This window comes from Pseudophryne corroboree, unplaced genomic scaffold (assembly GCF_028390025.1).
Source record: "Pseudophryne corroboree isolate aPseCor3 unplaced genomic scaffold, aPseCor3.hap2 scaffold_389, whole genome shotgun sequence".
In the NCBI taxonomy this organism is placed as follows: Eukaryota; Metazoa; Chordata; class Amphibia; order Anura; family Myobatrachidae; genus Pseudophryne; species Pseudophryne corroboree.
Genome location: NW_026970034.1, coordinates 210,363 through 232,611, shown reverse-complemented (window position 1 = coordinate 232,611; position 22,249 = coordinate 210,363). Strand labels below are relative to the sequence as shown.

The 22,249-nt window shown below is 37.3% G+C and overlaps 4 non-coding genes across 4 annotated transcripts; all 4 read left to right on the top strand.

The window, feature by feature from the left end:
- The first annotated feature begins 9,701 nt into the window (after positions 1-9,701).
- On the top strand, positions 9,702-9,775 carry TRNAS-GCU (transfer RNA serine (anticodon GCU)). Its single transcript has one exon. It is a non-coding gene; the product is annotated as a tRNA-Ser (tRNA).
- A 1,081-nt stretch (positions 9,776-10,856) lies between these two features.
- Positions 10,857-10,930, top strand: TRNAS-ACU (transfer RNA serine (anticodon ACU)). Its single transcript has one exon. It is a non-coding gene; the product is annotated as a tRNA-Ser (tRNA).
- A 3,431-nt stretch (positions 10,931-14,361) lies between these two features.
- On the top strand, positions 14,362-14,435 carry TRNAS-ACU (transfer RNA serine (anticodon ACU)). The gene has a single exon. It is a non-coding gene; the product is annotated as a tRNA-Ser (tRNA).
- A 1,081-nt stretch (positions 14,436-15,516) lies between these two features.
- TRNAS-ACU (transfer RNA serine (anticodon ACU)) lies at positions 15,517-15,590 on the top strand. Its single transcript has one exon. It is a non-coding gene; the product is annotated as a tRNA-Ser (tRNA).
- The last annotated feature ends 6,659 nt before the right edge of the window (positions 15,591-22,249 follow it).

Below are 22,249 nucleotides of genomic sequence, written 5' to 3'. Positions count from 1 at the left end.
TTATCTAAAGCCACACCACACTGGATATGCCCAATCTCATTTGATTTTTGAAGCAAAGCAGTATTGGACTTTGTTAATACATGGATGGGAGACTGCTTGGTAGTATCAGATTCTTTAGGTGTTTTTAAACTACCAACACCATTTTCTTGGTACATTTAATTTTTACATGTATTCTTTTATGTACCAGAAGTTAGAAGTAGAAGAGCTGTAATAAAAACCACCAGCTCATCTACAGCCACAGCACACTGGATTTGCCCAATCTCTCCTGATCATGGAAGCTGAGCAGTGTTGGTCCTGGTTTTAGTACTTGGATGGGAGACCACCAGGAAATACCAGGAGCTGTGTGTATTTTTACAATACTAACACCGTTCTCTTGATGCATTCCATTTTGAAACATTGGGGCAGATCTATTAAGCCTGGTGAACTGATAAAGTGCAAGGTGATAAAGTACCAGCCAGTCAGCTCCTAACTGTCATTTTTCAAACCCAGCCTGTGACATGGCAATTAGGAGCTGATTGGCTGGTACTTTATCACCATGCAAATTATCATTTCACCAGGTTTAATAAATCGTCCGCTTACTCATTTATGTACGAGTAGTTAGAAGTAGAAGAACTCTAACAGAAACCACTAAGCTCATCTACAGCCACACCACACTGTATATGCCCAATATCACCTGATTTTAGGCCTGGTATGTTCTTGGATGTGAGACCACCTGGGAATACCAGGTGCTGTAGGTAGTTTTATACTACCAACACCGTTCTCTTGATGCATTCTATTTTGAAACTTATTCATTGATGTACCAGTAGTTAGAAGTAGAAGTTAGAAACAGCAAAAATCATCTACAGCCGCATCACACTGGATATGTCCAATCTCATCTGATGTTGGAAGCTAAGCAGTGTTGTGCCTGGTTAGTTTTTGGATTTCAGGTCCTGCCTTCTGGTTTGGCCACGGCACCTCGGAAATTCACCAAGGTCATGGCCGTGATGACGACCCTTCACCATCGGTGGACCAGGGAGGAATCTCTCCTCCCGATAAACATTCTGGAATTGCAGGCAGTGTTCAATTCATTGACACTGGCCCTGCCTCTAGTACAGAACAGGCCTGTTCAAGTACAATCGGACAACGCCACCACGGTAGTGTACACAAATCATCAAGGCGGCACTCGAAATTGCATAGCAAAGCTGGAAGTATCAAAAATCCTCAGTTGGGTAGAACGTCATCTGCCAGCAATATCGGCAGTGTTCATTCCCGGAGTCCTCAACTGGGAAGCGGATTTCCTCAGTCGTCAGGACGTTCACGCTGGAGAGTGGAGAGTCCGCAGCAGAAATGTCTGCACTGGTGTCAGTAGGTGACTGAGGCAGGGATGACTGGGAGATAGTGGGTGACTGAAGCATGTATGAGTGGGAGATAGTGGGTGACTGAGGCCGGGGTGACAGAGATAGTGGGTGACTAAAGCAGGGGTGACTGGTATAGTGGGTGACTGAGGCAGGGGTCGCAGGTATAGTGGTTAACTGAGGCAGCGGCGACTGGGAGATAGCGGGTAACTGGGGCAGGGGTGACAGGGAAAGTGTGTGACTCAGGCAGGGGTGATAGGGAGATAGTGGGCAGCAGATCACTGCCTTGCTGACAGCAGCACATCCCTGCTTCACTGACAGCAGCACATCCCTGCCTCACTTATAGCAGCACATCCCTGCCTTACTGACAGCAGCAGATCACTGCCTCACTGACAGCAGCAGATCACTGCTTCACTGACAGCAGCACATCCCTGCCTCACTGGCAGCAGCAGATCCCTGCCTCACTGGCAGCAGCAGATCCCTGCCTTACTGACAGCTGTATATAGGGCCTAATTCAGACCTGATCTCTGCTGTGCATATTCACACAACAGGAGATCAGGTCTGAAGTGTGTGTGTGTGCTGGTGCCGCAGTGCACCGGCACATGCCAGAGATGCGATCAGCATCTCTGCCCAGTGAGCGCCTCTGCCAACACATACTTATCTTGCATATGAGATCTCTTGATCATAAAGATAGTTCTCACAGGGTGAGGTTCATCCATTACATTTTAAAGTAGGAAGGTACAAATTACATATTCAAATTACATATATGTGCTGGATTCAAATGTTTTCCCCCCTTCCTTTCTCAATTGTGCCCATCAGCAGCTATTCTAATGTTGCTGCCAATGGGTGTGACACATTCATTTCTTCTGTGGGGTACACTGGACTCCACAAGGATTCACATTGGGGTGTAGAGTAGGATCTTGATCTGAGGCACCAACAGGCTAAAAGTTTTTGACTGTTCCCAAGATGCTCAGCGCCCCCTGCTCTATAACCTCGCTTCCATGAACAGGGAGCTCAGTTTGTAGTTGGTGCCTTCAGTAGCAGGCCACTTAACAGGGGGCTGCCTCAGGCAGCCTATTCTTAGCTATTAATTTTGACAAGAAAAGAAGAACTTTTTTTATAAGAATCTACAAGGGCTGCAGCAGGCAAGGTCTAATAGACATCTTTACTGCAGCTCCATCACTCCCAGCGGCGCAGTATACTCCCGTGCCCTGGTTGCTGGGTCACTGCAGCGGAGGCTCCGGTTTCTTCCTAAGGTCAGTCACACACACACCGCCCTCCGGGATCACGAGGCCGCTGATGAAAGGGAGGTAAGGGGCTTCTGTGCCCACACTATACCGAGATCCAGCGTGGCTGTAGGGGGCGGGCCGTGTGCGCACTGGCGTGGACACTGATTACTGGGCAGCAGCTCCACTAGCCACCAGGGACAGTTAAGGAGCACAGCTCTGGGGGTTTTTCTCCTATATTAACCCCATTTTGTACTACCTGCAGTGCATTGTGATAGGTAATAGAGCCTGATTCATGTTGGATTGTAATCGCAAAGAGCTGCGCATTGGAAAATTCAGGGCTATGCCGTGTAGATGATGGCCTAACAGGAGGCTTTAAAATTTTCTTTCTAGTGTCCTTCGTTTGGAATTTTAAAGCCTCCTGTTAGGCCATCATCTACACGGCATAGCCCTGAATTTTCCAATGCGCAGCTCTTTGCAAAAGAGAGATATTGGCAAGGAAAAGGTGTCTTGTACCTTTGCATTTTTCTCCCAAACGAAGGACACTAGAAAGAAAATTTTAAAGCCTCCTGTTAGGCCATCATCTACACGGCATAGCCCTGAATTTTCCAATGCGCAGCTCTTTGCAAAAGAGAGATATTGGCAAGGAAAAGCTGTCTTGTACCATTGGATTTTTCTCCCAAACGAAGGACACTAGAATGAAAATGTTAAAGCCTCCTGTTAGTGCTTCATCTACACGGTATAGCCCTGAATTTTCCAATGCGTAGCTCTTTGCAAAAGAGAGATATTGGCAAGGAAAAGCTGTCTTGTACCTTTGCATTTTTCTCCCAAGCAAATGTAGTTTGTTTTTGTCAATTACCATTTTAATAATAGGGTAAAAAAAATTAAGTAGATTTTTGAAAGAAAACAATACTGTCAATATACTATTAAAACAAATTAAAATGGTAAAAGTTATTGTACTTTAAGAAAACATAAAAGAGCTAACATATCAATCCCAGTTTTGGATTACTTTAATTAACAAAAAAAATGCATATAGCAGAGGATAGTTTCAATCTGCCTACCTCTGGGTAATGGGCCCAGCATGCTTCCATTGCAGTACTCTGCTGCACATGTAAGTGCAAGAGATCCTAAAGCACTCACTCATCATGGGAAAGTACCAATGTGTTTCTTCGTTGGTTGATGGAAGAAACATCTTAAAAAAACTCTCCAGATTATTGACTTTTTAAAGTTTTTCTAGGAAAAGTTTTAGATGTATGCTTATTAGCCTTTGTCAGTATGTACTTTTCGCGAAGTGTCTCTGTGGCGCAATCGGTTAGTGTGTCCGGCTACTAACCAAAAGGTTGGTGGTTCAATCCCACCCAGGGATGTAATTGACCATGTTATCAGATTTTGGTGATCTTTAAGTAGACAAGTCAAAATTTCAAACCCCCTGTTATGGTGTAGGGTACCTGGCCTTTTCTGATGTAATCAGAGTTAGATTTGATTCAGTGATTTAATAAAAACAGCTAGGAAGCACAATTTAGCAGTGGGTTGCAGAGAAAAAGAAATATGCTGGCAAAAAAAAATCCAATTGAGTGATTAAACAGCTCTTCATTTTCTGGCTTTATTTTTATGCTAACAAATTTGTTCTCTGAAAAGTGTCCACAAAGCCAAGTCTCTGATTAACACCTTTGTAGGGATGGTTTTTCACCTATTACTAAATTAAACTTGCTTCATTGGAAAGGCAGCAAGATGCATCCTCATTTCAATGTCTACTGAAATAATACAGGTTGACACCAGGAAACATTAACGCCACTGCATCCTTGCTGCTTTCTCATGTAGAAGTCTGTTTAATGTGAAAACAAGGTGATATCTAATGAGCACACAGGTAAGGAATTAAGAAAATCTTTATTTAAGGGTGAAGATGTTTCTCACAAAATCGTTGCCCCAATGCATCATTGAAATTCAAGCTGGAAAGATGATTTTAATATATCACTTGTACATTTTGTATTGCTCTTCTGGTGACAATGTAGTTTGTTTTTGTCAATTACCCTTTCAATAATAGGGTAAAGAAAATTAAGTGGATTTTTTAAAGAAAACAATACTGTCAATATACTATTAAAACAAATTAAAATGGTAAAAGTTATTGTACTTTAAGTAAAAATAAAAGAGCAAAAATATCAATCCCAGTTTTGATAACTTAAATTAACAAAAAAAATGCATATAGCAAAGGATAGTTTCAATCTGCCTACCTCTGGGTTATGGGCCCAGCATGCTTCCATTGCAGTACTCTGCTGCACATGTAAGTGCAAGAGATCCTGAAGCACTCACTCATCATGGGAAAGTACCAATGTGTTTCTTCATTGGTTGATGTAAGAAACATCTTACAAAAACTCTCCAGATTATTGACTTTTTAAAGTTTTTCTAGGAAACGTTCTAGATGTATGCTTATTAGACTTTGTCAGTATGTACTTTTTGCAAAGTGTCTCTGTGGCGCAATCGGTTAGTGTGTCCGGCTACTAACCAAAAGGTTAGTGGTTCAATCCCAACCAGGGACGTAATTGACCTTGTTATCAGATTTTGGTGATCTTTAAGTAGACAAGTCAAAATTTCAAACCCCCTGTTATGGTGTAGGGTACCTGGCCTTCTCTGATGTAATCAGAGTTAGATTTGATTCAGTGATTTAATAAAAACAGCTAGGAAGCACAATTTAGCAGTGGGTTGCAGAGAAAAAGAAATATGCTGGCAAAAAAAATCCAATTGAGTGATTAAACAGCTCTTCATTTTCTGGCTTTATTTTTATGCTAACAAATTTGTTCTTTGAAAAGTGTCCACAAAGCCAAGTCTCTGATTAACACCTTTGTAGGGATGGTTTTTCACCTATTACTAAATTAAACTTGCTTCATTGGAAAGGCAGCAAGATGCATCCTCATTTCAATTTCTACTGAAATAATACAGGTTGACACCAGGAAACATTAACGCCACTGTATCCTTGCTGCTTTCTCATGTGGAAGTCTGTTTAATGTGAAAACAAGGTGATATCTAATTAGCACACAGGTAAGGAATTAAGAAAATCTTTATTTAAGGGTGAAGATGTTTCTCACAAAATCGTTGCCCCAATGCATCATTGAAATTCAAGCTGGAAAGATGATTTTAATATATCACTTGTACATTTTGTATTGCTCTTCTGGTGACAATGTAGTTTGTTTTTGTCAATTACCATTTTAATAATAGGGTAAAGAAAATTAAGTGGATTTTTGAAAGAAAACAATACTGTCAATATACTATTAAAACAAATTAAAATGGTAAAAGTTATTGTACTTTAAGTAAAAATAAAAGAGCCAAAATATCAATCCCAGTTTTGGATTACTTTAATTAACAAAAAAAAATGCATATAGCAGAGGATAGTTTCAATCTGCCTACCGCTGGGTTATGGGCCCAGCATGCTTCCATTGCTGTACTCTGCTGCACATGTAAGTGCAAGAGATCCTGAAGCACTCACTCATCATGGGAAAGTACCAATGTGTTTCTTCGTTGGTTGATGGAAGAAACATCTTACAAAAACTCTCCAGATTATTGACTTTTTAAAGTTTTTCTAGGAAACGTTTTAGATGAATGCTTATTAGCCTTTGTCAGTATGGACTTTCGCAAAGTGTCTCTGTGGCGCAATCAGTTAGTGTGCATGGCTATTAACCAAAAGGTTGGTGGTTCAATCACACCCAGGGACGTAATTGACCTTGTTATCAGATTTTGGTGATCTTTAAGTAGACAAGTCAAAATTTCAAACCCCCTGTTCTGGTGTAGGGTACCTGGCCTTCTCTGATGTAATCAGAGTTAGATTTGATTCAGTGATTTTATAAAAACAGCTAGGAAGCACATTTTAGCAGTGGGTTGCAGAGAAAAAGAAATATGCTGGCAAAAAAAATCCAATTGAGTGATTAAACAGCTCTTAATTTTCTAGCTTTATTTTTATGCTAACAAATTTGTTCTCTGAAAAGTGTCCACAAAGCTAAGTCTCTGATTAACACCTTTGTAAGGATGGTTTTTAACCTATTACTAAATTAAACTTGCTTCATTGGAAAGGCAGCAAGATGCATCCTCATTTCAATGTCTACTGAAATAATACAGGTTGACACCAGGAAACATTAACGCCACTGCATCCTTGCTGCTTTCTCATGTGGAAGTCTGTTTAATGTGAAAACAAGGTGATATCTAATTAGCACACAGGTAAGGAATTAAGAAAATCTTTATTTAAGGGTGAAAATGTTTCTCACAAAATCGTTGCCCCAATGCATCATTGAAATTCAAGCTGGAAAGATGATTTTAATATATCACTTGTACATTATGTATTGCTCTTCTGGTGACAATGTAGTTTGTTTTTGTCAATTACCATTTTAATAATAGGGTAAAGAAAATTAAGTGGATTTTTGAAAGAAAACAATACTGTCAATATACTATTAAAACAAATTAAAATGGTAAAAGTTATTGTACTGTAAGTAAAAATAAAAGAGCCAACATATCAATCCCAGTTTTGGATTACTTTAATTAACAAAAAAAAATGCATATAGCAGAGGATAGTTTCAATCTGCCTACCTCTGGGTTATGTGCCCAGCATGCTTCCATTGCTGTACTCTGCTGCACATGTAAGTGCAGTAGATCCTGAAGCACTCACTCATCATGGGAAAGTACCAATGTGTTTCTTCGTTTGTTGATGGAAGAAACATCTTACATAAACTCTCCAGATTATTGAATTTTTAAAGTTTTTCTAGGAAACGTTTTAGATGAATGCTTATTAGCCTTTGTCAGTATGTGCTTTTGCAAAGTGTCTCTGTGGCGCAATCAGTTAGTGTGTATGGCTATTAACCAAAAGGTTGGTGGTTCAATCCCACCCAGAGACGTAATTGGCCTTGTTATCAGATTTTGGTGATCTTTAAGTAGACAAGTCAAAATTTCAAACCCCCTCTTATGGTGTAGGGTACCTGGCCTTCTCTGATGTAATCAGAGTTAGATTTGATTCAGTGATTTTATAAAAACAGCTAGGAAGCACAATTTAGCAGTGGGTTGCAGAGAAATAGAAATATGCTGGCAAAAAAATCCAATTGAGTGATTAAACAGCTCTTCATTTTCTGGCTTTATTTTTATGCTAACAAATTTGTTCTCTGAATAGTGTCCACAAAGCCAAGTCTCTGATTAACACCTTTGTAAGGATGGTTTTTCACCTATTACTAAATTAAACTTGCTTCATTGGAAAGGCAGCAAGATGCATCCTCATTTCAATGTCTACTGAAATAATATAGGTTGACACCAGGAAACATTAACGCCACTGCATCCTTGCTGCTTTCTCATGTGGAAGTCTGTTTAATGTGAAAACAAGGTGATATCTAATTAGCACACAGGTAAGGAATTAAGAAAATCTTTATTTAAGGGTGAAAATGTTTCTCACAAAATCGTTGCCCCAATGCATCATTGAAATTCAAGCTGGAAAGATGATTTTAATATATCACTTGTACATTTTGTATTGCTCTTCTGGTGACAATGTAGTTTGTTTTTGTCAATTACCATTTTAATAATAGGGTAAAGAAAATTAAGTGGATTTTTAAAAGAAAACAATACTTTCAATATACTATTAAAACAAATTAAAATGGTAAAAGTTATTGTACTTTAATGAAAAATAAAAGAGCAAAAATATCAATCCCAGTTTTGGATTACTTTAATTAACAAAAAAAAATGCATATAGCAGAGGATAGTTGTAATCTGCCTACCTCTGGGTTATGGGCCCAGCATGCTTCCATTGCAGTACTCTGCTGCACATGTAAGTGCAAGAGATCCTGAAGCACTCAGTCATCATGGGAAAGTACCAATGTGTTTCTTCGTTGGTGGATGGAAGAAACATCTTACAAAAACTCTCCAGATTATTGACTTTTTAAAGTTTTTCTAGGAAACGTTTTAGATGAATGCTTATTAGCCTTTGTCAGTATGTACTATCGCAAAGTGTCTCTGTGGTGCAATCAGTTAGTGTGTACAGCTATAAACCAAAACGTTGGTGGTTCAATCCCACCCAGGGACGTAATTGACCTTGTGATCAGATTGTGGTGATCTTTAAGTAGACAAGTCAAAATTTCAAATCCCCTCTTATGGTGTAGGGTACCTGGCCTTCTCTGATGTAATCAGAGTTAGATTTGATTCAGTGATTTTATAAAAACAGCTAGGAAGCACAATTTAGCAGTGGGTTGCAGAGAAAAAGAAATATGCTGGCAAAAAAATCCAATTGAGTGATTAAACAGCTCTTCATTTTCTGGCTTTATTTTTATGCTAACAAATTTGTTCTCTGAAAAGTGTCCACAAAGCCAAGTCTCTGATGAACACCTTTGTAAGGATGGTTTTTCACCTCTTACTAAATTAAACTTGCTTCATTGGAAAGGCAGCAAGATGCATCCTCATTTCAATGTCTACTGAAATAATACAGGTTGACACCAGGAAACATTAACGCCAATGCATCCTTGCTGCTTTCTCATGTGGAAGTCTGTTTAATGTGAAAACAAGGTGATATCTAATTAGCACACAGGTAAGGAATTAAGAAAATCTTTATTTAAGGGTGAAGATGTTTCTCACAAAATCGTTGCCCCAATGCATCATTGAAATTCAAGCTGGAAAGATGATTTTAATATATCACTTGTACATTTTGTATTGCTCTTCTGGTGACAATGTAGTTTGTTTTTGTCAATTACCATTTTAATAATAGGGTAAAGAAAATTAAGTGGATTTTTGAAAGAAAACAATACTGTCAATATACTATTAAAACAAATTAAAATGGTAAAAGTTATTGTACTTTAAGTAAACATAAAATAGCTAACATATCAATCCCAGTTTTGGATTACTTTAATTAACAAAAAAAATGCATATAGCAGAGGATAGTTTCAATCTGCCTACCTCTGGGTAATGGGCCCAGCATGCTTCCATTGCAGTACTCTGCTGCACATGTAAGTGCAAGAGATCCTGAAGCACTCACTCATCATGGGAAAGTACCAATGTGTTTCTTCGTTGGTTGATTTAAGAAAATTCTTACAAAAACTCTCCAGATTATTGACTTTTTAAAGTTTTTCTAGGAAACGTTCTAGATGAATGCTTATTAGCCTTTGTCAGTATGTACTTTTTGCAAAGTGTCTCTGTGGCGCAATCGGTTAGTGTGTCTGGCTGCTAACCAAAAGGTTGGTGGTTCAATCCCACCCAGGGACATAATTGACCTTGTGATCGGGTTTTGGTGATATTTAAGTAGACAAGTCAAAATGTCAAACCCCCTCTTATGGTGTAGGGTACCTGGCCTTCTCTGATGTAATCAGAGTTAGATTTGATTCAGTGATTTTATAAAAAACAGCTAGGAAGCACAATTTAGCAATGGGTTGCAGAGAAAAAAAATATGCTGGCAGAAAAATCCAATTGAGTGATTAAACAGCTCTTCATTTTCTGCCTTTATTTTTATGCTAACAAATTTGTTCTCTAAAAAGTGTCCACAAAGCCAAGTCTCTGATTAACACCTTTGTAGGGATGGTTTTTCACCTATAACTAAATTAAACTTGCTTCATTGGAAAGGCAGCAAGATGCATCCTCATTTCAATGTCTACTGAAATAATACAGGTTGACACCAGGAAACATTAATGCCACTGCATCCTTGCTGCTTTCTCATGTAGAAGTCTGTTTAATGTGAAAACAAGGTGATATCTAATTAGCACACAGGTAAGGAATTAAGAAAATCTTTATTTAAGGGTGAAGATGTTTCTCGCAAAATCGTTGCCCCAATGCATCATTGAAATTCAAGCTGGAAAGATGATTTTAATATATCACTTGTACATTTTGTATTGCTCTTCTGGTGTTTTTGTCAATTACCCTTTTAATAATAGGGTAAAGAAAATTAAGTGGATTTTTTAAAGAAAACTATACTGTCAATATACTATTAAAACAAATTAAAATGGTAAAAGTTATTGTACTTTAAGTAAAAATAAAAGAGCAAAAATATCAATCCCAGTTTTGATTACTTAAATTAACAAAAAAAGTGCATATAGCAAAAGATAGTTTCAATCTGCCTACCTCTGGGTTATGGGCCCAGCATGCTTCCATTGCAGTACTCTGCTGCACATGTAAGTGCAAGAGATCCTGAAGCACTCACTCATCATGGGAAAGTACCAATGTGTTTCTTCGTTGGTTGATGGAAGAAACATCTTACAAAAACTCTCCAGATTATTGACTTTTTAAAGTTTTTCTAGGAAACGTTCTAGATGTATGCTTATTAGCCTTTGTCAGTACGCACTTTTTACAAAGTGTCTCTGTGGCGCAATCGGTTAGTGTGTCTGGCTACTAACCAAAAGGTTGGTGGTTCAATCCCACCCAGGGACGTAATTGACCTTGTTATCAGATTTTGGTGATCTTTAAGTAGACAAGTCAAAATTTCAAACCCCCTGTTATGGTGTTGGGTACCTGGCCTTCTCTGATGTAATCAGAGTTAGATTTGATTCAGTGATTTTATAAAAACAGATAGGAAGCACAATTTAGCAGTGGGTTGCAGAGAAAAAGAAATATGCTGGAAAAAAAATCCAATTGAGTGATTAAACAGCTCTTCATTTTCTGGCTTTATTTTTATGCTAACAAATTTGTTCTCTGAAAAGTGTCCACAAAGCCAAGTCTCTGATTAACACCTTTGTAGGGATGGTTTTTCACCTATTACTAAATTAAACTTGCTTCATTGGAAAGGCAGCAAGATGCATCCTCATTTCAATGTCTACTGAAATAATACAGGTTGACACCAGGAAACATTAACGCCACTGCATCCTTGCTGCTTTCTCATGTGGAAGTCTGTTTAATGTGAAAACAAGGTGATATCTAATTAGCACACAGGTAAGGAATTAAGAAAATCTTTATTTAAGGGTGAAGATGTTTCTCACAAAATCGTTGCCCCAATGCATCATTGAAATTCAAGCTGGAAAGATGATTTTAATATATCACTTGTACATTTTGTATTGCTCTTCTGGTGACAATGTAGTTTGTTTTTGTCAATTACCCTTTTAATAATAGGGTAAAGAAAATTAAGTTGATTTTTTAAAGAAAACTATACTGTCAATATACTATTCAAACAAATTAAAATGGTAAAAGTTATTGTACTTCAAGTAAAAATAAAAGAGCAAAAATATCAATCCCAGTTTTGATTACTTAAATTAACAAAAAAAATGCATATAGCAAAGGATAGTTTCAATCTGCCTACCTCTGGGTTATGGGCCCAGCATGCTTCCATTGCAGTACTCTGCTGCACATGTAAGTGCAAGAGATCCTGAAGCACTCACTCATCATGGGAAAGTACCAATGTGTTTCTTCGTTGGTGGATGGAAGAAACATCTTACAAAAACTCTCCAGATTATTGACTTTTTAAAGTTTTTCTAGGAAACGTTTTAGATGAATGCTTATTAGCCTTTGTCAGTATGTACTTTTGCAAAGTGTCTCTGTGGTGCAATCAGTTAGTGTGTACGGCTATAAACCAAAAGGATGGTTGTTCAATCCCACCCAGGGACGTAATTGACCTTGTTATCAGATTTTGGTGATCTTTAAGTAGACAAGTCAAAATTTCAAATCCCCTCTTATGGTGTAGGGTACCTGGCCTTCTCTGATGTAATCAGAGTTAGATTTGATTCAGTGATTTTATAAAAACAGCTAGGAAGCACAATTTAGCAGTGGGTTGCAGAGAAAAAGAAATATGCTGGCAAAAAAATCCAATTGAGTGATTAAACAGCTCTTCATTTTCTGGCTTTATTTTTATGCTAACAAATTTGTTCTCTGAAAAGTGTCCACAAAGCCAAGTCTCTGATGAACACCTTTGTAAGGATGGTTTTTCACCTATTACTAAATTAAACTTGCTTCATTGGAAAGGCAGCAAGATGCATCCTCATTTCAATGTCTACTGAAATAATACAGGTTGACACCAGGAAACATTAACGCCAATGCATCCTTGCTGCTTTCTCATGTGGAAGTCTGTTTAATGTGAAAACAAGGTGATATCTAATTAGCACACAGGTAAGGAATTAAGAAAATCTTTATTTAAGGGTGAAGATGTTTCTCACAAAATCGTTGCCCCAATGCATCATTGAAATTCAAGCTGGAAAGATGATTTTAATATATCACTTGTACATTTTGTATTGCTCTTCTGGTGACAATGTAGTTTGTTTTTGTCAATTACCATTTTAATAATAGGGTAAAGAAAATTAAGTGGATTTTTGAAAGAAAACAATACTGTCAATATACTATTAAAACAAATTAAAATGGTAAAAGTTATTGTACTTTAAGTAAACATAAAATAGCTAACATATCAATCCCAGTTTTGGATTACTTTAATTAACAAAAAAAATGCATATAGCAGAGGATAGTTTCAATCTGCCTACCTCTAGGTTATGGGCCCAGCATGCTTCCATTGCAGTACTCTGCTGCACATGTAAGTGCAAGAGATCCTGAAGCACTCACTCATCATGGGAAAGTACCAATGTGTTTCTTCGTTGGTTGATGGAAGAAACATCTTACAAAAACTCTCCAGATTATTGACTTTTTAAAGTTTTTCTAGGAAACGTTCTAGATGTATGCTTATTAGCCTTTGTCAGTATATATTTTTTGCAAAGTGTCTCTGTGGCGCAATCGGTTAGTGTGTCCAGCTACTAACCAAAAGGTTGGTGGTTCAATCCCACCCAGGGATGTAATTGAACTTGTTATCAGATTTTGGTGATCTTTAAGTAGACAAGTCAAAATTTCAAACCCCCTCTTATGGTGTAGGGTACCTGGCCTTCTCTAATGTAATCAGAGTTAGATTTGATTCAGTGATTTTATAAAAACAGCTAGGAAGCACAATTTAGCAGTGGGTTGCAGAGAAAAAGAAATATGCTGGCAAAAAAAATCCAATTGAGTGATTAAACAGCTCTTCATTTTCTGGCTTTATTTTTATGCTAACAAATTTGTTCTCTGAAAAGTGTCCACAAAGCCAAGTCTCTGATTAACACCTTTGTAGGGATGGTTTTTCACCTATTACTAAATTAAACTTGCTTCATTGGAAAGGCAGTAAGATGCATCCTCATTTCAATGTCTACTGAAATAATACAGGTTGACACCAGGAAACATTAACGCCACTGCATCCTTGCTGCTTTCTCATGTAGAAGTCTGTTTAATGTGAAAACAAGGTGATATCTAATTAGCACACAGGTAAGGAATTAAGAAAATCTTTATTTAAGGGTGAAGATGTTTCTCACAAAATCGTTGCCCCAATGCATCATTGAAATTCAAGCTGGAAAGATGATTTTAATATATCACTTGTACATTTTGTATTGCTCTTCTGGTGACAATGTAGTTTGTTTTTGTCAATTACCCTTTTAATAATAGGGTAAAGAAAATTAAGTGGATTTTTTAAAGAAAACTATACTGTCAATATACTATTAAAACAAATTAAAATGGTAAAAGTTATTATACTTTAAGTAAAAATAAAAGAGCAAAAATATCAATCCCAGTTTTGATTACTTAAATTAACAAAAAAAATGCATATAGCAAAGGATAGTTTCAATCTGCCTACCTCTGGGTTATGGGCCCAGCATGCTTCCATTGCAGTACTCTGCTGCACATGTAAGTGCAAGAGATCCTGAAGCACTCACTCATCATGGGAAAGTACCAATGTGTTTCTTCGTTGGTTGATTTAAGAAAATTCTTACAAAAACTCTCCAGATTATTGACTTTTTAAAGTTTTTCTAGGAAACGTTCTAGATGAATGCTTATTAGCCTTTGTCAGTATGTACTTTTTGCAAAGTGTCTCTGTGGCGCAATCGGTTAGTGTGTCTGGCTACTAACCAAAAGGTTGGTGGTTCAATCCCACCCAGGGACATAATTGACCTTGTGATCGGGTTTTGGTGATATTTAAGTAGACAAGTCAAAATGTCAAACCCCCTCTTATGGTGTAGGGTACCTGGCCTTCTCTGATGTAATCAGAGTTAGATTTGATTCAGTGATTTTATAAAAAACAGCTAGGAAGCACAATTTAGCAATGGGTTGCAGAGAAAAAAAATATGCTGGCAGAAAAATCCAATTGAGTGATTAAACAGCTCTTCATTTTCTGCCTTTATTTTTATGCTAACAAATTTGTTCTCTAAAAAGTGTCCACAAAGCCAAGTCTCTGATTAACACCTTTGTAGGGATGGTTTTTCACCTATAACTAAATTAAACTTGCTTCATTGGAAAGGCAGCAAGATGCATCCTCATTTCAATGTCTACTGAAATAATACAGGTTGACACCAGGAAACATTAATGCCACTGCATCCTTGCTGCTTTCTCATGTAGAAGTCTGTTTAATGTGAAAACAAGGTGATATCTAATTAGCACACAGGTAAGGAATTAAGAAAATCTTTATTTAAGGGTGAAGATGTTTCTCGCAAAATCGTTGCCCCAATGCATCATTGAAATTCAAGCTGGAAAGATGATTTTAATATATCACTTGTACATTTTGTATTGCTCTTCTGGTGTTTTTGTCAATTACCCTTTTAATAATAGGGTAAAGAAAATTAAGTGGATTTTTTAAAGAAAACTATACTGTCAATATACTATTCAAACAAATTAAAATGGTAAAAGTTATTGTACTTTAAGTAAAAATAAAAGAGCAAAAATATCAATTCCAGTTTTGATTACTTAAATTAACAAAAAAAGTGCATATAGCAAAAGATAGTTTCAATCTGCCTACCTCTGGGTTATGGGCCCAGCATGCTTCCATTGCAGTACTCTGCTGCACATGTAAGTGCAAGAGATCCTGAAGCACTCACTCATCATGGGAAAGTACCAATGTGTTTCTTCGTTGGTTGATGGAAGAAACATCTTACAAAAACTCTCCAGATTATTGACTTTTTAAAGTTTTTCTAGGAAACGTTCTAGATGTATGCTTATTAGCCTTTGTCAGTACGCACTTTTTACAAAGTGTCTCTGTGGCGCAATCGGTTAGTGTGTCTGGCTACTAACCAAAAGGTTGGTGGTTCAATCCCACCCAGGGACGTAATTGACCTTGTTATCAGATTTTGGTGATCTTTAAGTAGACAAGTCAAAATTTCAAACCCCCTGTTATGGTGTTGGGTACCTGGCCTTCTCTGATGTAATCAGAGTTAGATTTGATTCAGTGATTTTATAAAAACAGATAGGAAGCACAATTTAGCAGTGGGTTGCAGAGAAAAAGAAATATGCTGGAAAAAAAATCCAATTGAGTGATTAAACAGCTCTTCATTTTCTGGCTTTATTTTTATGCTAACAAATTTGTTCTCTGAAAAGTGTCCACAAAGCCAAGTCTCTGATTAACACCTTTGTAGGGATGGTTTTTCACCTATTACTAAATTAAACTTGCTTCATTGGAAAGGCAGCAAGATGCATCCTCATTTCAATGTCTACTGAAATAATACAGGTTGACACCAGGAAACATTAACGCCACTGCATCCTTGCTGCTTTCTCATGTGGAAGTCTGTTTAATGTGAAAACAAGGTGATATCTAATTAGCACACAGGTAAGGAATTAAGAAAATCTTTATTTAAGGGTGAAGATGTTTCTCACAAAATCGTTGCCCCAATGCATCATTGAAATTCAAGCTGGAAAGATGATTTTAATATATCACTTGTACATTTTGTATTGCTCTTCTGGTGACAATGTAGTTTGTTTTTGTCAATTACCCTTTTAATAATAGGGTAAAGAAAATTAAGTTGATTTTTTAAAGAAAACTATACTGTCAATATACTATTCAAACAAATTAAAATGGTAAAAGTTATTGTACTTCAAGTAAAAATAAAAGAGCAAAAATATCAATCCCAGTTTTGATTACTTAAATTAACAAAAAAAATGCATATAGCAAAGGATAGTTTCAATCTGCCTACCTCTGGGTTATGGGCCCAGCATGCTTCCATTGCAGTACTCTGCTGCACATGTAAGTGCAAGAGATCCTGAAGCACTCACTCATCATGGGAAAGTACCAATGTGTTTCTTCGTTGGTGGATGGAAGAAACATCTTACAAAAACTCTCCAGATTATTGACTTTTTAAAGTTTTTCTAGGAAACGTTTTAGATGAATGCTTATTAGCCTTTGTCAGTATGTACTTTTGCAAAGTGTCTCTGTGGTGCAATCAGTTAGTGTGTACGGCTATAAACCAAAAGGATGGTTGTTCAATCCCACCCAGGGACGTAATTGACCTTGTTATCAGATTTTGGTGATCTTTAAGTAGACAAGTCAAAATTTCAAATCCCCTCTTATGGTGTAGGGTACCTGGCCTTCTCTGATGTAATCAGAGTTAGATTTGATTCAGTGATTTTATAAAAACAGCTAGGAAGCACAATTTAGCAGTGGGTTGCAGAGAAAAAGAAATATGCTGGCAAAAAAATCCAATTGAGTGATTAAACAGCTCTTCATTTTCTGGCTTTATTTTTATGCTAACAAATTTGTTCTCTGAAAAGTGTCCACAAAGCCAAGTCTCTGATGAACACCTTTGTAAGGATGGTTTTTCACCTATTACTAAATTAAACTTGCTTCATTGGAAAGGCAGCAAGATGCATCCTCATTTCAATGTCTACTGAAATAATACAGGTTGACACCAGGAAACATTAACGCCAATGCATCCTTGCTGCTTTCTCATGTGGAAGTCTGTTTAATGTGAAAACAAGGTGATATCTAATTAGCACACAGGTAAGGAATTAAGAAAATCTTTATTTAAGGGTGAAGATGTTTCTCACAAAATCGTTGCCCCAATGCATCATTGAAATTCAAGCTGGAAAGATGATTTTAATATATCACTTGTACATTTTGTATTGCTCTTCTGGTGACAATGTAGTTTGTTTTTGTCAATTACCATTTTAATAATAGGGTAAAGAAAATTAAGTGGATTTTTGAAAGAAAACAATACTGTCAATATACTATTAAAACAAATTAAAATGGTAAAAGTTATTGTACTTTAAGTAAACATAAAATAGCTAACATATCAATCCCAGTTTTGGATTACTTTAATTAACAAAAAAAAATGCATATAGCAGAGGATAGTTTCAATCTGCCTACCTCTGGGTTATGGGCCCAGCATGCTTCCATTGCAGTACTCTGCTGCACATGTAAGTGCAAGAGATCCTGAAGCACTCACTCATCATGGGAAAGTACCAATGTGTTTCTTCGTTGGTTGATGGAAGAAACATCTTACAAAAACTCTCCAGATTATTGACTTTTTAAAGTTTTTCTAGGAAACGTTCTAGATGTATGCTTATTAGCCTTTGTCAGTATATATTTTTTGCAAAGTGTCTCTGTGGCGCAATCGGTTAGTGTGTCCAGCTACTAACCAAAAGGTTGGTGGTTCAATCCCACCCAGGGATGTAATTGAACTTGTTATCAGATTTTGGTGATCTTTAAGTAGACAAGTCAAAATTTCAAACCCCCTCTTATGGTGTAGGGTACCTGGCCTTCTCTAATGTAATCAGAGTTAGATTTGATTCAGTGATTTTATAAAAACAGCTAGGAAGCACAATTTAGCAGTGGGTTGCAGAGAAAAAGAAATATGCTGGCAAAAAAAATCCAATTGAGTGATTAAACAGCTCTTCATTTTCTGGCTTTATTTTTATGCTAACAAATTTGTTCTCTGAAAAGTGTCCACAAAGCCAAGTCTCTGATTAACACCTTTGTAGGGATGGTTTTTCACCTATTACTAAATTAAACTTGCTTCATTGGAAAGGCAGTAAGATGCATCCTCATTTCAATGTCTACTGAAATAATACAGGTTGACACCAGGAAACATTAACGCCACTGCATCCTTGCTGCTTTCTCATGTAGAAGTCTGTTTAATGTGAAAACAAGGTGATATCTAATTAGCACACAGGTAAGGAATTAAGAAAATCTTTATTTAAGGGTGAAGATGTTTCTCACAAAATCGTTGCCCCAATGCATCATTGAAATTCAAGCTGGAAAGATGATTTTAATATATCACTTGTACATTTTGTATTGCTCTTCTGGTGACAATGTAGTTTGTTTTTGTCAATTACCCTTTTAATAATAGGGTAAAGAAAATTAAGTGGATTTTTTAAAGAAAACTATACTGTCAATATACTATTAAAACAAATTAAAATGGTAAAAGTTATTATACTTTAAGTAAAAATAAAAGAGCAAAAATATCAATCCCAGTTTTGATTACTTAAATTAACAAAAAAAATGCATATAGCAAAGGATAGTTTCAATCTGCCTACCTCTGGGTTATGGGCCCAGCATGCTTCCATTGCAGTACTCTGCTGCACATGTAAGTGCAAGAGATCCTGAAGCACTCACTCATCATAGGAAAGTACCAATGTGTTTCTTCGTTGGTTGATGGAAGAAACATCTTACAAAAACTCTCCAGATTATTGACTTTTTAAAGTTTTTCTAGGAAACGTTCTAGATGTATGCTTATTAGACTTTGTCAGTATGTGCTTTTTGCAAAGTGTCTCTGTGGCGCAATCGGTTAGTGTGTCCGGCTACTAACCAAAAGGTTGGTGGTTCAATCCCAACCAGGGACGTAATTGACCTTGTTATCAGATTTTGGTGATCTTTAAGTAGACAAGTCAAAATTTCAAACCCCCTGTTATGCTGTAGGGTACCTGTCCTTCTCTGATGTAGTTAGATTTGACTCAGTGATTTTATAAAAACAGCTAGGAAGCACAATTTAGCAGTGGGTTGCAGAGAAAAAGAAATATGCTGGCAAAAAAAATCCAATTGAGTGATTAAACAGCTCTTCATTTTCTGGCTTTATTTTTATGCTAACAAATTTGTTCTTTGAAAAGTGTCCACAAAGCCAAGTCTCTGATTAACACCTTTGTAGGGATGGTTTTTCACCTATTACTAAATTAAACTTGCTTCATTGGAAAGGCAGCAAGATGCATCCTCAATTCAATGTCTACTGAATAAATACAGGTTGACACCAGGAAACATTAACGCCACTGTATCCTTGCTGCTTTCTCATGTGGAAGTCTGTTTAATGTGAAAACAAGGTGATATCTAATTAGCACACAGGTAAGGAATTAAGAAAATCTTTATTTAAGGGTGAAGATGTTTCTCACAAAATCGTTGCCCCAATGCATCATTGAAATTCAAGCTGGAAAGATGATTTTAATATATCACTTGTACATTTTGTATTGCTCTTCTGGTGACAATGTAGTTTGTTTTTGTCAATTACCATTTTAATAATAGGGTAAAGAAAATTAAGTGGATTTTTGAAAGAAAACAATACTGTCAATATACTATTAAAACAAATTAAAATGGTAAAAGTTATTGTACTTTAAGTAAAAATAAAAGAGCAAAAATATCAATCCCAGTTTTGATTACTTAAATGAACAAAAAAAAATGCATATAGCAAAGGATAGTTTCAATCTGCCTACCGCTGGGTTATGGGCCCAGCATGCTTCCATTGCTGTACTCTGCTGCACATGTAAGTGCAAGAGATCCTGAAGCACTCACTCATCATGGGAAAGTACCAATGTGTTTCTTCGTTGGTTGATGGAAGAAACATTTTACAAAAACTCTCCAGATTATTGACTTTTTAAAGTTTTTCTAGGAAACGTTTTAGATGAATGCTTATTAGCCTTTGTCAGTATGTACTTTTGCAAAGTGTCTTTGTGGCGCAATCAGTTAGTGTGCACGGCTATTGACCAAAAGGTTGGTGGTTCAATCCCACCCAGGGACGTAATTGACCTTGTTATCAAATTTTGGTGATCTTTAAGTAGACAAGTCAAAATTTCAAATCCCCCTGTTCTGGTGTAGGGTACCTGGCCTTCTCTGATGTAATCAGAGTTAGATTTGATTCAGTGATTTTATAAAAACAGCTAGGAAGCACAATTTAGCAGTGGGTTGCAGAGAAAAAGAAATATGCTTGCAAAAAAAATCCAATTGAGTGATTAAACAGCTCTTAATTTTCTGGCTTTATTTTTATGCTAACAAATTTGTTCTCTGAAAAGTGTCCACAAAGCCAAGTCTCTGATTAACACCTTTGTAAGGATGGTTTTTAACCTATTACTAAATTAAACTTGCTTCATTGGAAAGGCAGCAAGATGCATCCTCATTTCAATGTCTACTGAAATAATACAGGTTGACACCAGGAAACATTAACGCCACTGCATCCTTGCTGCTTTCTCATGTGGAAGTCTGTTTAATGTGAAAACAAGGTGATATCTAATTAGCACACAGGTAAGGAATTAAGAAAATCTTTATTTAAGGGTGAAAATTAGAGATGAGCGGGTTCGGTTTCTCTGAATCCGAACCCGCCAGAACTTCATGTTTTTTTTCACGAGTCCGAGCGACTCGGATCTTCCCGCCTTGCTCGGTTAACCCGAGCGCGCCCGAACGTCATCATGACGCTGTCGGATTCTCGCGAGGCTCGGATTCTATCGCGAGACTCGGATTCTATATAAGGAGCCGCGCGTCGCCGCCATTTTCACACGTGCATTGAGATTGATAGGGAGAGGACGTGGCTGGCGTCCTCTCCGTTTAGACACTTGATTTACTAATTTTGGGGAGCATTAGGAGTACTCAGTAGTGTACAGTGCAGAGTTTTGCTGATAGTGACCAGTGACCACCACTTTTATTTATAATCCGTTCTCTGCCTGAAAAAAGCGATACACAGCACACAGTGACTCAGTCACATACATACCATATCTGTGTGCACTGCTCAGGCTCAGGCCAGTGTGCTGCATCATCTATATATATTATATATCTGTCTGACTGCTCAGCTCACACAGCTTATAATTGTGGGGGAGACTGGGGAGCACTACTGCAGTGCCAGTTATAGGTTATAGCAGGAGCCAGGAGTACATAATATTATATTAAAATTAAACAGTGCACACTTTTGCTGCAGGAGTGCCACTGCCAGTGTGACTAGTGACCAGTGACCTGACCACCAGTATATAATATTAGTAGTATACTATCTCTTTATCAACCAGTCTATATTAGCAGCAGACACAGTACAGTGCGGTAGTTCACGGCTGTGGCTACCTCTGTGTCGGCACTCGGCAGCCCGTCCATAATTGTATATACCAGTGACCTAACCGTGGTTTTTTTTTCTTTCTTTATACATACATACTAGTTACGAGTATACTATCTCTTTATCAACCAGTCTATATATTAGCAGCAGACACAGTACAGTGCGGTAGTTCACGGCTGTGGCTACCTCTGTGTCGGCACTCGGCAGCCCGTCCATAATTGTATATACCAGTGACCTAACCGTGGTTTTTTTTTCTTTCTTTATACATACATACTAGTTACGAGTATACTATCTCTTTATCAACCAGTCTATATATTAGCAGCAGACACAGTACAGTGCGGTAGTTCACGGCTGTGGCTACCTCTGTGTCGGCACTCGGCAGCCCGTCCATAATTGTATATACCAGTGACCTAACCGTGGTTTTTTTTTCTTTCTTTATACATACATACTAGTTACGAGTATACTATCTCTTTATCAACCAGTCTATATATTAGCAGCAGACACAGTACAGTGCGGTAGTTCACGGCTGTGGCTACCTCTGTGTCGGCACTCGGCAGCCCGTCCATAATTGTATATACCAGTGACCTAACCGTGGTTTTTTTTTCTTTCTTTATACATACATACTAGTTACGAGTATACTATCTCTTTATCAACCAGTCTATATATTAGCAGCAGACACAGTACAGTGCGGTAGTTC